This window comes from Phaenicophaeus curvirostris, chromosome 10 (genome assembly GCF_032191515.1).
Source record: "Phaenicophaeus curvirostris isolate KB17595 chromosome 10, BPBGC_Pcur_1.0, whole genome shotgun sequence".
Lineage (NCBI taxonomy): Eukaryota > Metazoa > Chordata > Aves > Cuculiformes > Cuculidae > Phaenicophaeus > Phaenicophaeus curvirostris.
The window spans coordinates 1158406-1170665 of record NC_091401.1 but is presented as its reverse complement, the minus strand read 5'-3'; the positions used below and the strand labels follow the sequence as shown (position 1 = coordinate 1170665).

At 50.7% G+C, this 12260-nt stretch overlaps 1 protein-coding gene across 1 annotated transcript in view; it reads right to left on the bottom strand.

The window, feature by feature from the left end:
* PIK3CB (phosphatidylinositol-4,5-bisphosphate 3-kinase catalytic subunit beta) overlaps positions 1–3613 on the bottom strand; it is an 85499-nt gene extending 81886 nt beyond the window's left edge. Inside the window, exon 1 of the mRNA XM_069865401.1 lies at positions 3581–3613. The gene's annotated coding sequence lies outside the window, so the exon portion shown is untranslated. The remainder of the gene's footprint in view (positions 1–3580) is intronic.
* Between the last annotated feature and the right edge of the window lie 8647 nt (positions 3614–12260).

Sequence of the window (12260 nt, the reverse complement as noted above, 5' to 3'; positions counted from 1 at the left end):
AATGCTGACTTCTGACGTCACCTGTCCTCCTGAAGGAGCCCTGTAATGTGGATTGATAACACCAGAACCTCTCGGCCATCTCTTTGTTCTCTATAACTGGTGTTTTTAACTACAGCTTACAGGGTTACTCACTGGACCATGTTACAAAAGATGAATGGCAGGATAGAAATTTCTTTGCTGTCGAAGCATTACTGGGGATAAAAGTAAAGACAAGAAATAGACATTCTTTTATAATATTTACTTGTATGCAGCATTTTAATTGGGGAGGCAATTAATTTAATTGGGAGGCAGGGAGGTTGGAACCGGATGATGTTTAAGGTTCCCTCCAACCCAAACTATCCTGTGATTCTATGAGAACCACCAACCATGTGAAGTGACCCCCTCTCATCTGATGCCCCAAAACAAGTGAGGAACTAAACCAAGAACAGATTAAATTCCTTTAACTACAGATACACCATCACCACACTTTCCCACTGAGGGAAAAGATGAAGATATTTACTACCTATAAAAATAATGTGGGACAGGGGGGAACAAGTAGGTTTTTTCCATTCCTACAGGTAGACACAAGTAGCTCAGTATTTAGACTATTAAAAGGCTAACTTTTCTCACACATACATTTCAGCCAATAGAGTGGTTAGGTATTCACATTATTACGTTACTTTCTCATTCATTTATCTTTTATTGCAGAACTCCCAAAAGCCACTGAACCCACAGGACATTTTAGTAGTTGACAGCATATAGTACCACACAGCAAACGCACACTTGAAAATGACTTAACACATGCAGTGGAGGCAGTAAGATGAGTAAGATTATCTGGCTGATCTGCCATTTCAACCCAGATATTCGTTCCAGCAAGAAACTAACATATATTTAGCAAAACAAATGTCCATCAAAGCCACAAATGGAATTTAATGCTTACGCATCTGCTGACAATGTTATGTCAGAGCTGTGAGTAACCTGACAAGGGAGCCCATAGGTAGCACCAAACCGTGAGCTGGTCCAAACGCACACGTCCCCTTCACCGACATGAACTCCATTCTCAGCCTGGCCTCAGGAATCCAGGCTGCTACATTAAAGATTGAAAATAAATATATAAGGATAACTGAAAACAATTTTCCTCCTGGCCATATTGGTAAGGGAAGGTGTTTAATTGAAAGAGAAGAGCAAAACAACCCCATGATTTAACAGACACGTTCTTCCTCATAAGAGAGCTTGGTAAGACACAGAACGTAAGGTAACTTAGCAATGTTGAGATAATGTCATGATCTATTGCTTTCTACAAGGCAAAATGAAAGCCCTGGTTTTAGTTGCTGCCTTAACTAAGGGGGGAAATTGTATTTTAAATAAAAAGCTATCCTAAATTCCTGGCAAATTATAAGGTTTAGGTCAGCTCTGAAAGGAATTTGTGTCAGCTGGAAGAAGGAATCTATCTGAAAGATTAATAGTAATGAAAACCAACCCCTTTAAAAAGTAGAAGCAATGCTTGTCAAATTTATCATCACCTGCAAGACTGGTTATGTTAATAGTCCTTCACGTCATGCCAAGTTCTCAACCAACCTTTCCACAGCAGCTTCAGTGCCAACATTGGATCAACAGATTACAATTAATAAAAAATACAATCCCAAGTATTCAGGGCTTGAACACAAATCCCTTATATCTGAGAATCTTCCATGAAAAATAATAATAAAACCGATCTCTCACAGCATTATCCTGTCACAGGTAACTGAGTTCCTGTACGGCAGCATCACTGGGGAGCTCTGATCTTGCTCACAACTCTCTATCGAAGCCCATTCTGTTCATGAGATGGAGAAGCCAAACCAAGGGACACAAGCAGGGGTCCCACCACCAAGCTCTGCTGAGCCACCACAAATGCTCCAGAGCCAGAGGGTGACAACCAGGGTACTGTGATGCCTTCAAAAACCATCAAAGCTTAGCTGATGTGATATTTAGGGGGTGCTCGTTCAGTCCTGGAGGCGATCCATGTCACCATGCCAGATCTTTCCTCCTCTTGTCTGAAGTAGCTGCAGAACAATGGTCAATTGGTAACATGTCTCAAGCCAGCAATAAGGAATGTCTGCAAGGACACAGGGCTGTGAGAGAGGATGAAGAGAAGGAAATGGAGAATAAAGCAAGAGATGGAAGTGAGGAAGGTCAGAAGGTTGTTTATACATTTACAATATCACTAAAATAAAGTCACACCCCAGAGAGATGCAGGTGGCAAACTGATCTCATTAGAAAAACCACAATGGTCCAGAGGCAAGGTTCATCTTTGCCAAGGATCTTGTTTCCAGCACTTCTCACCCAGATGTGCAGAGCGAGGCTCCCAGCCGCACCATTTGACAGACTTAAAGGTAATTCTTGCAGGACAGGCCAGAAATGTTTTGCTAAAATTCAGCAGGTTAAAGAAACAAGAAGATAAGATGCACTACTCAGAACATGACATCCACGGTCATAAAGCTTAGAAGCTGCCTGTGACACTGTTCCCTGAAAAGGGCACTCGGTACAGCACAGAGCACCCCAGCAGGGCTCCTCGCCCCCACAAGCTTTCCAGAAAGCCTGGGGAACAGCCCCGGCACGTCCGCGCCCCGCTAGGCCGGGCCCGGGGAGCCGCCGAGCGGGACAGGGGCGGGCGGCACCACCCGCCCCCCGCGGGCTGCCGGGGCGAAGCATCCGGACTCCTACAGGCCACCTGCTCCTAGGGAAGAAGGTGCCGCACAGGGTGAGGTGGCAGCCCGCGTGCCGCCCGCGGCCGCCGTCGGGGCGAGGGGCAGAGCGGGCTGACCGGACCCCCCGCCGGGCCCCCGCGAGCCCTTGGCTGCCCCAGCGCCTCTCCTCCCGCTGCCGGAGGGGATTAAGCTCGCCGGGGAAGGCTGCGCATCGCCCTGACAACGTCAAAGATTAACTCACTGGTCTTTGTGTTCGCACAAAAACTGTTACTGGAAGGCGACAGGCAAACGCTCCCCAGAGCCGACGGGAGGGTCCCGGCAGCTCCCCTGGATCACAGCCCCCCCCCCGGCCTCCAGCAGGCTGTTGGCTCCAGTCGTGTCCCACTGCCAATAAAACACAACAGCCCCAGACTGGAAACGCCTCCGGGCTACCGAGAGTCCGAGCGGCCGAGCCCGCCGCGAGCCGAGGGAGGACGGAGGAGCAGGGCGATCAACCGCAGCGGAGAGGGAGCGGCGGCACCGGGCTCCGCACCGCTAGGCAAACCCCGAGGGCTCCGCTCAGGACAGCGCACGCCGAAAACATTCCAGGGGGGAAAAAAAGACGAGGTGTTGCCTCTGGCAATCCTCCCCGTGCCCGCAGCCCCCGCTTTACCCCCGGCTTCCTTCCGAGGCAGCACAACCTGATCCTCTCCAGCCTCACGCCCTCTCCTCGCCCCCAGGCGGGAGGAGACCCAGAGGCGGCCCCCGCCGCCCCGAAAGGAGAAAGAAGCGAGCGGAGCCGCTGTCCCTCCCGGCCGGGAGCGGGCACCCGACCCCCGGCGCCCGCACTCACGGCTCCTGCAGGTCCCCGCTCGCTCCCGCACGCTCAGACAGGTCTCACAGCTGCTGCCGCTCCCGCAGCTCCCTGTGCTCACGGCTCCCGCAGCTCCCGCACTCGCAGCTCCCGCCCTGGCCCGTCCCAGCCAGCGCCCGCCCCGCCTCCTCTCTCTCCTCTCCCCCCTCTCTCTCCTCTCCCTCCTCCCCCCGTCTCCCTTCTCTCCCTCCTCTCCCTCCTCTCCCTCCTCTCCCCCTTCTCCTTCTTCCCCTCTCCCCCCTCTCTCCTCCCTCTCCCTCTTCTCCCCCTTCTCCTTCCTTTCCCCCTTCTTCCCCCTCTCTCCCTCTCCCGGAGAGCAGGAGCCTCTGTGGCCGCAGGAGCCCGGGGCTCCTAGACGGGGCACGGTGCCCATCTGGGGGTCAACTGACCCCATTTGGGGACATTCACCCAGTTTGGGGATGCGGTCCCTGTTTTAGGGGATTCTCCCTGTTTTGGAGGCCGGGGTCCCGCCCAGCCCCGGGCACCCAGTGGGGCCGCTCGCCCTCCCCCCGGGCAGGGAGCACCCAGCACCCACAGGTTACAGCATCACTTTTCCAGCCACGGCTTTGCCCCTGGTAGTGAAATCACGCTGAATGCTACCCAGCCATTCCTCGCGTCATTCCCCTTTATCTCCTTCGCTCAGGAAAGGCGATCGTTGCCATAAAACCTGCGGGTTGTTTGCGTGTCGTCTCCAGTTCCTGCGGAGGAGCAGGCTGGGAAGGAGCAGGACGGGGATGCGGCGCCCAGTCTGCCACAGCCAGAGAGCACCGCACCCCTGCCATCCCCCCTCTCCTCCCAGCCAGCTCTCACGGCCTGCACCGAGCCTTCCTCACAAACCTCACACGTGCCACAGGCTCCTGCCCACTACAGAAACTCACGCCGACGCCCCTTGTCAAGCCCGTAGGCTGCACACGCAGTCCCACTGGCAGCCCCCGCAGTCGCAGGGGATGCTCAGGCTTGCCCGAGCCAGCACAGCCCCACTGCACGTCTGTCAGGCTCCAGCAGAAACCTTCTCCCCACCTTGCTAACCTCCAGCCTTCAAAACACCTTTGCTGCAAGCATCTCTGTGCTCCAGCAGCAGCTCGTGCCAACCTCCACTGGCAACACCAGGCTGTGCGCCACCAGCCAGGAGACGGTGTTGCAGTGAGTCAAAGCCTGTACCTTGGGGTGTGGTGCTCACAGCCGTGCAGGTCCCACGTCGCACTTTGCAGCGTCTTGGGTGCAGGACCACGAAGCTTGTGCTGGGGTCTGCCAGTTGTTCATGGTGGGAAAGCCAGGGGGAATCTGCTAGGAGACGAGGCTGTTAGAGCTAAACCGAGGACAGCAAGCAGCCCCCACACAAGGGGTGGCCTCATCCATGGGGACCAAAGGCAAACGTAGCTTCCAAGAAAAGTCTGAATCCAAAAAATGCTCTAGTAGGAGGCCCAGAACATCCCACCGGGCAAGCTTGATACCCTATTCCTGTTTTATTGGCTGGCAGTGGCAGCAAGAATGGTATCTCTTAAGTGTTAGTACTTGCAGAAAGGTCTAATGAGAATTTCCAAACCTAGAAAGTTGAAATAGCTGCTAAAAATGCATCAACATGGTATTTTGAAGCCTGCCATTTTTTTACTGCTTGGTAAGGGCAATAGGTTGCACCAAACAATAGCAACTCCAGCCCCTCTCCTACAGCTGTGCTGGTCACAAATAGGGGTATGAGCAGGGCAGGAAAGCCAGAGTCCCAGAACAAAGGAACCCAAAGCAGCCTCCACCTGGAACTTCCTTTTCCAGGCTCCTCTGGAGCCTATGCGCATGGGATTGCTTTGTGGATCATCAGTACTGGAGCTCTTCCCTGCTTTGTCCCCTGGAATAAGCCAAGTTCTCCCTCCCCACCAACAGAAAACAAAACCCAGCTGGCAGTATCTTCCTTGCCATTCCTTGCAGGGCACTGGTCCCACTCCAGCTGAACAAACATCCTATCCTACCAGTTACATGAGCACTCGGCACCATCACCTTCCCGCAGGATGAAGGGCTTGGGGCGCTCTGTGCGTGTGGCTTCCACCTGGAGTCGCAGAAAGCCCAGATCCAGAGTTCAGTCAAAATTGTAGTTGTTACCTTGCACCACAAGAACACATCATCTTCCCTTGCTCACTCGTGGTGTTCTCTGCATTGCCCTCACCTTTCCACTGCTGCAAGATTCTTTCCCACAGGGCAAATGGGATGACTGAATTAATCCAGCCCAAGTCAGAGCTTTTTGCTCCTTTTCCCAATGTACTTGGGACTTCTGCTTAACAACTGCCTTCCTAAAGGAAAAAAAAAATATATCCTCTTGGCTTCTTTCAGTATGAAAGAGCCAGTGCTCACTTCTGTACCTGGGAGTGGTTGTTTAATAATCTAAATGCAGGCAGTTGTCCTAACACCTAAAGCAAGAGCAGATATAACAAAAGCCCTATAAGCAGCTGAGAAATAACAACCAGGAGAAGCAATTTTGGTCAGGACCTTGCGAAAGTGTTTTCACTCAGAGACCACTGGTGCTTTTGAGTTTATATCTGCATCAGTGAAGTGTAGCTCCCCATGAGCGACTCTTGACAGCACTTTACCAGCAGCTTTTATGGCATCTGTAGGTTAACCCATGCCTTGAAAGGGCTCTAATTCCTTTTGACACACCCTGGTATGAGCCAGAGCAATTGCACCTAGGCCAAGGGAGCTAATGTGTCACTTGAAAATCCCAGAGAACAATCAGCAGCAAAGGCACTCCTGATTCCACCGAAGCCCTAAGACAGTTCCTCAATCCAAACTCCCAATTTCCTCCCCCAGAGCATGGCTAACACTGCAGTTCTTCCACTCTCCATCCGCTGTCCCTGCACGGATGATGGTGTCCGAGTCAAGCCGTTCCCCACGCACTGAACAGAGCTGTGGCACCCAAGCCTCACCAGAAAGGGTCAAAATAAGTTCTAAGCTACCACAGAGACAAGTCCAACTTGCTCCCTTTCTTGCCCTTGCTGTGAAGAAACCTTATTCTGAATTTCGACTAGCACAGCTGGATTTTTCAGCCAGCCTGTCTGCCCAGCCTAAGTTCCATCCTCCTGGCCCCACCTCACCTAGCTGTCACCTCTCAGCTAGGGAGCAGCCTTCAGACCCTGGCAATCCACGCCTCTCCCCCGGCACTTCCCAGGATCCTTGTATTCTTGTTATTATCTAATGCTGTCTTTCATGCTTGCCTTCTCTTTTTACTGTCCTCTCTCATTACACACCTCGAGGAGAGTGAGTTTCCTGTAAGGAGGCTTACGGAAAAAGATCTTGCCTCCTTATCTGAGCAAGTAAAGGAGCCAGACCTATTTGCATATTCTCTGATAAGCAGTGAGAATGTCCTGATGGCCCTGTGAAGTCCCCGAGGAATTGGCTTTGTCTTGTTCAATATACTCTTGCTTGTCTGTGCTTGCCTAATTCCAATCAACAGCATTAAACATCCTTTTACATACTGCTATAACATTATTTGGAGGAAAAAGCAGTCGTAGCCTTGAATTTAGCTATTACAGAGAGGGTATTGCCAATACTTAGCATTTAAAAATCATGCAAATGACTTAATTAATATGAAAAAAATCATACTTTTAATCAGTTAATTTCTGCCTGAACTATTAAGTCACAGCTGCATCCCATTTCTACTTTTCTCCATGAAACTATTAAGAAAAAATGTATTTTATAATTATTAATTTAATTTTGTTATTAATTTAAATTCTTTACTTTTTTATAAGGACTACGGTTGGGGTTTTGGTGGGGGGGTTGTTTGGTTTGTGAGTTATTTTAAGGTTGGCATTTTCTTTTTCTTAACCAAACCGTAAAGATTTGGAATCTTACAAGAAACCCCAAGCCCAGAACCCCTCCTCACATACACACGCTCAGCAGACGGAGAGCCAAGCCTGGAGCCTGGCGACACCGCTGAGAGCTCCTGCTGCTCTGGCGTGGGGAACCCCTGGGAGTGGGGCAGGGGGGGCTCAGTATTTTGCTTTCGCTGCGGGAAGAGGAGAAGGCAGCCAAACCCACCCTCTGGGATGAAGCAGCAGCACCACAACCATCCCAGGCGGTGAGCAGGGGAAAACTGGCACATCACACCCAAACGCTTCCCTTTCAGTCAGAGGTCCTCGCGTGTTATGGACACAGCAGATTTCAGAGTGTTTCTTGCTCTATAATTAAGCAGTATGAAAGCAAGCCCAGGCTAGGAGATGACTGGCTACTAGTGTGCAACGTGCATGACTGCTTCTGACAACACTACTGAAACTCCTTCAGGGGAAGATCCTGAGATTTTCACTGGTTTTACTCGGGCCATATTCAAATCACCCTGTGCTGACAACAGATTAACCCAAAACTAAGCCAAGCCACGGTCTTGGGAGAAGACGCAAGCATCTGCACGAAGAGAGCAAGCTAACCGCCTCCACGGAGGCTGCTGGCTGCCCATTATGGCTCTGGTGGGAACTCTCCTGTTCCCGCTAATTTAACTCGTTAATTTTTCATTAGATACTCAACCCGTTATGACTTTCAAAGTGCCTAATTCCAAGTTTCATCTTGCTAACAGCACTTAGCAAGCCCTCGTGCTTAGTAAACAGCTCTAAAACGCCTGCTTTGGAACTCAGTTCAGGTTACAATAGAAAAACCTACTAATTTGGTCACCTAAAGCTGGTTGGTCACCTTGACAGTCCTACTTATCCTGCCTCTGACATTCATCTGGTGCACTGCCTCTTGCAAGCCGATTAAAGAAATATTTATTAATTTTTGGTTCTTCTAATTGTTGAAATCGAATCCCGTTGTGGGCATTCTCCCTGAATTCTGAAAAGATTATCAAGGGGCAGTTTGGACACAACAGGGGCGTTAAAGCACTACAGACACACCATTTGCACAGAAAACATCCTCATGGACTAGAGCAGAAGGCAAGCCTCCTGCCAAGGAGCAAATCCCATCATCTCAGAGGAGCCCAACACTGATACAGGACCCTGAAGACGGTGAAGCAGAGGCCTGGAACACACGACTCCACATGTCCATTTGCCACCATACCAAACACTTGCATGTGAAAATCCTTCTTAGCTCAGTTTTTGAACAATCGCTCTCATTCCTTTTCTGGTAAGGTGCTGGTGCGAACAGGGCAAGTTCTGTGCAGTTCTCTTCATGGCACTTTATTCAACTAAATGAGACCGAGCTGCTCCTTCACCTTGCTGTGCCTGACTGGAGTAGCTCTGGAAAGGGAACGTGGTGGCCATCTTCTGCTCCAGGGGAGGGAGGGGAAGGGATAGGTGAGGCAGAAAGGTTCTGACAGCGTGACCTCCGGGACGGCTAAGGTTGCCAAAAGTGATTCTGAGTGCTGGCGCTGCTGGGCATTGGGTGTTTGCTTGATGCCTGTGGGAAGGGGAAGGGCTGGCTGAAGGAAGCCCCAGAAACTGGCTTTAATCACCATCATCAGTCACTCCAGCTGTTCCCTGGGAACAGTATTTGTGGTGAAAGCCCCAGGGGTGAGCGTAGCCCAGCTGCCCACCCAGGGGGACCAGCAGCAGGGCTGACAGATGTGCGAACCGTGTGCCTCCTGGGCCGGCTACAAGCGCTGAGGAAAGCAGCATCTTGGTGCACTGGGTACTGCTCCAGCATATAGTAAATATTCACCCCCATACCATGGACCTCGCAGCCTGAGAGGAAGCATTGCACTCACAGCACGGAGAACAGCCTTGACCTTGAAACGGTCCAGAAAGCAGGGCTGCAGAGGAACGAAGCAGCAGAACGTTTGCAAGTAGCTGCATTCAAGCGGAAAGACAACCCTCTGGCACGTCGGACACAGGATCACCTACCGCTGCAATTCTGCCACGTTGTGCAGCCGAGCGCGATGCCCCTGGGAGGGCAGCTCACACGGGGCTGTCTGGCACAGCCACTCACCTCTCCACGACCCGAGACTCAGCCGAGCAGCACCGTGAGTCTGAAAACACACAGCAGAAAGAGCCAGCCGGCTTCCTCACCTGCAAGCTTTCGGTGCGCAGTGCCCAGGCTGCTCCACGGTCAGCATTTTCCTGATGCAAAATGGCATTCGGCTGACAGATGTTTCCCTGTGGAAAAGCAAGGATGCTTGTGGGGTTTACTTTAAAACAGTCATTGTCTGCAAAGTCACTGTAGTGCTTTCTAGAATCCCTGCGATATTTTTATACTTGCTCATTATCAGGTCTACCAACTGCTAGAAAATAGCAAGGGCAGCAATAAGAGCATTACACATTAAGGATGGCTTTAATTGCATACAAAATATCTAAGCAAATGCCAGATAGCATCTTCTGCATGAAAGGCAGGGTGGGTTGGTTTGCTTCTTATCCTCGCAGTATGGAATCCTATTGCTTCTTATGACGCAATATTAATTTGGTTAGACTTAATGCAGTTACTTTGGTTAGTAATTAAATTAACATTTCTTAAATTAAAAAAAAAAACAACCCAAACAGTATCATCATGAAATATCTCTATCATGGTGGCTCCTAAAATATATCCATCAGGACTAGAAACCTCTTGTTGAAGACGTTGTGAAAAAAAAAAAAAACCACAAGAAAAACAGGGCCAGACAACCCCACCCGCCTTACGCTGTGAGGAAGCCACTGCTGGTGGCCAGTGTCTAGCATCTCTGGACATGGACCACAGGTGCCTATTTGGAACCAAAAGCACTTTTTTTCTCAATGACATTACTTTGAGTACTTTGGCCTGAGCGTCATGCCCAACATTTGACATGAGCCAGCAATGTGCTCTCGCAGCCCAGAAGGCCAGTTGTGTCCTGGGCTGCATCCACAGCAGCGTGGCCAGCCGGGCGAGGAAGGGGGTTCTGCCCCTCTGTCCCTCTCATGTGAGACCCCCTCTGGAGTATTGTGTCCAGTTCTGGAATCCTCAACATAAGAAGGATACAGAACTGTTGGAACGGGTCCAGAGGAGGCTACAAGGATGATCTGAGGGCTGGAGCACCTCCCATTCCAACAAAAACTATCCTATGATTCTATGATTACACCATAAATCACCAAAGTAGCTTTTGTTTCACAGCTTTTCAGTCTGTTTGGTTGAACACTGAACAGCAGAGAGTAAAGTCATATTGTGATACTCCCCTGTAACCCAAGGCACCGAGAGGTAAAGCAGCTTGACCAAGGCAGTGGCAAAATTCAGTGGGTTACCCTTAACTGCACGGCTGTCATAACTGTGCTGAGCAGCTGGGTAGGAGTAAACAGCTCAGGCCCTGGCTGAGTCACTAGCACAGTCACAAGTACAACACCCTGTCACTGACAGTGAGGCACAGGCCACAGCACACAAGGGAATGGGGGATCTTCAACTTTTCTACAGGGCAGCTTCCCCTAGTGTAGTCTGCCCAATCAGGCCTGAGGCAGAAAATAAGCATTAACTCCAGATTAACAGAGCAGTTGTGGAATAAAAGAGCTTGATGATGACCATTGTGGAATATCATGTATAGGGTACAAAGTTACACACACGCTGAAGAAACTGAACCAACCCCACAGATTGCCAGGACAGTGATTGCCAACACAGCTTCAGCTTCATCCTCTCCTCTACACTCCATGTGGCACAGCCTCGATTCCTTTGATCCTGCATGAATTCATCGGGGAGGCTCGAACCCACTCTCCCTTGGAGGTCTCAGGAAGGGGGTGCTCCCAGACTCTCTCTTCTGGCAGAATGATGAGGGAAATATTCAGTGTGGGCCAGGAAAATGCATACCCGGCAGCGAGTTACACAAGCGTTTGTGAGCCGGCACTGGAATGTCAGCTAACAGGATCTTTGGGTCTAGCCGCAGCTCTGGAGGCAGAGAGCAGCTCATCAAAAGTGAGAGGCCAGACCACAGCAGCAGGTGGTTTGTTTTGAAAGGTGACGTGGTGAGCAGAAGAAGCGCGCTGCTTTAGAAGGCTCAGCTCTACTCCCAGCTCTGCGCACAGCCCACTTGCTGGCAGTTTATCTGCCCCCACGGGAGGGGTAACTGGGTGCTAGGAGTGCACACACTAACAGCAGCAGTGAGCACGTGGGAGCAGGCATCGTGCACTTCTGGGCAGCGGTGAACAGTGCTGTGGGTGTATCTTCCGTCTCCCCCTTCACCGGCTCTTCCCTCGGCGTTCTGCAGGTTGGCAGGACACCCGCCAGATGTGTCAGAGCCACACGAAACGCGTGACACTTGTGAGCCCTGACCTCACAGCCCCTAGGCTGATGGGCAAGTCTGAGACACAGACCAACCCAAAAGGAAACGAAGGTCCTACCCAGACCGTAAAGGACTGGAGCGCTGGTCTCAGTCTGTTTGTTTATTCTGCAATTTTTAAGTTGGAAAAGCCCCTTGTGCTAACAACAAAGCTTTTGAGTTCTCCGCTATGTGTAGCAGTTCTCTTATAGCTGCATGTGCTTGTTGATGTCAGCGTCCTGCACCCAAGAGCCACTGCCGTCTGCCACACACAGTCCTCATTATGTTGCATAACAGATTACCTTTGTTGCCTAACAGAATGGCACAGTAGATTTTGTTTTTCCCTCATGTAAAATTTAGTCTTGCGAATTCCATTTTGCAGTGATGCACTGCTGCTGCCTGACAAGTGCTCTATTCCTGTTGTTAAGCAGCGAGCTTCATGATATGCAGGCAGCCACAGATCCTGAAAAACGAGTTTAGAGATACATAAATACGCCACCATTATGTCTGCAAAACAATCGGCCACGTGGATCCTGGTTGCTGTCGTAGCGCTGGGCTTAGTGCTGCAGCTACACGTCCTGGGAGG